Raw genomic sequence first — 4,509 nt, 5'->3', positions numbered from 1 at the left:
AATCAAGTGCAAGATTGAGAACATGGGGGGGGGGTTCGGTTATGATGAACCGAAAATGAGAGAGAGAGTAGTGAGATGGAATGTGATCTTTGAGTTATCATGACAATCTCAAGCTCTATACTTCTTATAATCATCTTCACAAGGTAATGGGTGAAGATGTGGTGGGTCCATCTAGGACCGAAAATTTGGTGGGGGGGGGGTCTTGAGGTAAAAATGTAACTAAAGTGGTAATGGTAAGTTAGAATGTAAGTAGAGTGGTGTTATATGTTAGCTCTAGGATTTTTAGTGGGTGTTATGGCAAACGGGGACCATGACTAGCCAAAAATAGTAAAACAGTATCATTGACAAAAATTTGGTGTCCCGGGTAATGTCTGGTTATCCGGTTATGTACTGTCCCGTTAAAGTGTTTAATTAGTCCAAAAAGGGTCGTTTATATTTATTTTTGTAACACTAATTATTCCTGGCACTTAGGAAAGTATACAGGACCATTCTACCATGTTTTTGCACTTCACTAGTAATTTAAAAAGCGGAATAATAATAATAAATGCAGAATTTTGCATTTATCGTGTGTTTTAGGCACTTCCCGGTACTATAGCTATCACCTAGTGACGCAGTTTAACAATCCTCACTTCCCTACACTTCCTACTAGTGTAGTAAACTATTCCCGGCTCATCCTGGCCTTAGAGACAGTGTATGTCTAGTGCTGGCTTTGTCAACACGTTTACTGGGTTATCCGTTCATTGTGCTACTATGCTTTTGTGCATCAAGTTTGTCACTAAAGTTTTGTGTAGATAGTGGAGTGACAGTTAATAAAGTATGATGCAAGTATGTGTACTTATCAGAATTCAAGTAGCAGTTTATCCACAATTGTAAGCAAGCACAGTAATTAAGCAGTAATTAAATATTAATTAATTCGTACGAATACCTGGTTTGGTGAGGGTTGTCACATTCTCCCCCCGTTAGAAAAATTTCGTCCCGAAATTTTAAGTTCTGCTTCTAGTTGCAGGGGTCTTGGGAAATAAGTGGGGGTACTTTTCTTTCATTCGGTCCTCACGCTCCCAGGTGTATTCATGTCACACCCCAATATTTGCACGTGTCACCAGTGGGCCCGGTGGGGAGTCGTGACGTAGTTGATATCATCATAGTCAAACATACACAGAATAGCACAGCGGAAGTCTAGGAATATAAAAATATTATTACGAACTCAATGTCTGAAAATATCACAGTATTTATTAAAGACGAGTCTGTAATATCAAATCCACAGGAGGATCATTACATAATGTTTAAAATGAAGCTTAGCAGACTTTATGGCATCTTTAAGGATTTGCAAGATCCTCTTTTTCGACACCGAGCAACTCCCAGCCTATTACGAGTAGTACCTGCCACTTAGCCTTTTGAAAATACATCAGTTTTCACTGGTAAATACAATTTAACCGACTCATTTGAAAAGAGTTTATGAAAATTGATTTAAGTGTACAAGGCACAAAACCTTTTAAAACTTGGGACAATTCTTAATAAAAATCTTGTATACTGAATTACATGTTTACCGTACATCTGGGGCCCAGTTCAGAGACTGAGACATGATTAAACGACACACCACTTTTAAAACCCATAACGGAGTTATCCCCAACTTGTGGGTAATAATTTATTATTGGCATCTTTTCGGTGTATGCCTACACCCTGCGCATTTATTGTGGCCATTTACAAATGAATGAGCCAAGGATATATCCAGGACACGGTCGTTAACCCCAAATGTTTAAGTCATCAACAGAACAGTATCAAAACAGGTTTTGTGGATTTACTAACCACAATCCGGCATTTGATTGATCCACACCCGACCAAGCAGTATTAATCTACCGTATCGCAAGCCCGTATAAGGGAAAATAAGTTAAAAGTATTTACCTGAGCTAATACTTGATTCACAGCAAAATAACTCAGTCGTATCCAATCTATCTAAATGCAGGTAGCTTTTACCGAGTGGCTCTAGTCTGGAGTGATGGTAATATATAACCAAATTCAGAATGCTAATGGTCTTATTTAAGTCATAGACTTAGACCGGCTAGCTTGAAGTATCTAAAGCGGTACGATACGCTAGATTAAGCGATGACCGGAATAGAATGTTATTTAGACCCAACAAGTTTGGATACTTGTATAATATGGGTAAACTAAGCACATTCCGGATTTTGAGACAAAAATGATAAGGTTAAACCCGCTTCGGCAAACATACGTAAACTAGTTACATAAACCGATCCGAACGCGTGAAATGCGTAGCGGGTAACCAAATGAATCATATACAAGTTCCATATGTTATTACGCTTAGAATATGTCAATACATCAGTAGGATGTCAACATATATGCCCAAAAAGTATTTAAAACCATTTTAAGTCCCGTAAAGGCAATTTGGTAATTTTAATACTTATAAAAGGGATTTTATAACAAACTGAAGTTCTGGTCCTTTCTAATCAGTAAAAATATTTATTTTATCTCATTACATCAGTAAGATATCATACATATGTGAGATTTACCATTTATGACCAAACTATGTCCCGAAAGGGTATTTTGGTCATTTCACATAGGCTTTTAAGGGCATTTTTGGAATTCTGAGTTCACGACTTATACCTACTGTAATAATATTAAAATTTGTTTAAGAATTCAGTAGGTAACAAGTCTTAGGTGTTAATTATGGTTTAAAACCAAACTATGCACCTAAATAGCGTAAAAATCGCTAATTGACGATAATTAAGGGGTTTTATGGAAATCTGAGATTTTGATCAGTTTTGAATGCTCAAAATAATTTATTTAATATATAAAATCAGTAGGAAAAGGCTTGGCATTCAAATCATTTGTAAATCTCATTTTATGCATGAAAAGGGCATTATCGTCATTTACCGAATAATACAAGAACTCTATGATAGGATCAGTTTATAATCTGATCAATAACTCCAACAATCCCTAAAAATAATATCTTAACAGTAGGTAATGAGTTTTGGGTCAAAATCCAAGTTTAAGCATGCTTTATACAAGATATCGCAATTTACTTAGTTAAAAGCTTCTAATTACGATATCGAGCATAACTCCTATTTGGGACCAAGAACTGATGTCAAATTTTCAGGACAAGCTTATATATCAGTAACAAAGGTTTTTGTCTTCTCACATTTCTAAAAATATCATCCTTATGTCAAAAGGGCATAATGGGCATTTATAAGCATAATAGCGGAAACTAGCATATAATTCAAACCACAAGGAACAATGCAATATAACTCCAGAGGGTTATACTACTGAATAATATGGTCCTAATGGAAGCTTAAATCATGGAAGAATCGAGCTTAATCGGGTCAGAACTGAAAAGTCAAAGCAAAGTCAAGCTTTTGCGACTGTCGGTTATGAACCGACCTTAATCTTAGAATTGTCGAGTTGGACCAGCTTAGACATGTTCTAATAATCATTTCTAAGTTATTAGAGTGTAAAAATATAATTTATAACCTCTGCATCTATGGTTTTAATTAATACCCACAAATCTGCCAAGTTTGACTTTTTACCTAAACGGTTTGACCTGACAATTAACTAAGCACACGAAGGAATTAGGAGGTGCCCTTTCAGGGGTTAATCACCTACCTAACTATGGTCTTATACCCACTTTCAATTTGGTCAGTGGCTGGACCATGAGAGTATAAACCGAAAGTCAAAGTAAATGTACGATACTTGACTTTTCGGTTTGAAAGAACATAAACCTGAACTAGTGAGTGGGCTAAGGCACTTGCATATGGTCCATGCTATCTTTTCTACTAAAATTAAGTTCCACATCAGCTCCTAAGGCTCCAGATTTGAGAGATAAAATGATGGAATGAAATGGTGTGCCAAAAAGAGTGAAAGTTCCAAGTATATATAGTTTTTGGGTGAGAATTTGATCAAGACAAGTGTTAAAATGAATCTCTCAGATCATCCCAGGTGTCATAACAGCTGGTATAATCAGCTTGGGGCCCAAGAGAGTCAAACTTAGAGGTTAAGGATTGGATTTGAGTGATAAACAAGCAATAACAAAAGAAAAAAAATATATATATGTGCAGCTACAGGGCCTCGCGGCCCGCGTAAATGGGTGGCCCAAACCCACACGGCCCGCCTGGAATTCAGCCCAGCACACAGCTTTAGCTGTTGTCCGATTTTGGTCCCTGTGCTTGAACTGATCTAAAAAAAACAGTCATAACAAGTCTGTTGCTGCTGCAGTTCATTACACAGCCTGCGCAATCAGGTGGCCCAGGCCCACGCGGCCCGTCTGGATGTCTGGTCCAGACTATAAGTTTGGCAGAAATGCCATTTCAGTCCCTGCGCTTAGTCTATTCTTCACCGCCGCCATATATGTTGCTGTTTGTGTCATTTGGCCCACTAAAAATGCAGCCCATTGGGCTCATGACCCGGGACTATATCGAACCAGCCATGTCAAGTTTTAGATGATGACAACATCAGTCCCTGTCTCTTTTTGAGTCACTTTTATACTTTCAAATGTGACAA

Source organism: Helianthus annuus, chromosome 10 (genome assembly GCF_002127325.2).
Source record: "Helianthus annuus cultivar XRQ/B chromosome 10, HanXRQr2.0-SUNRISE, whole genome shotgun sequence".
In the NCBI taxonomy this organism is placed as follows: domain Eukaryota; kingdom Viridiplantae; phylum Streptophyta; class Magnoliopsida; order Asterales; family Asteraceae; genus Helianthus; species Helianthus annuus.
Note: the sequence above shows the minus strand (reverse complement) of the source record.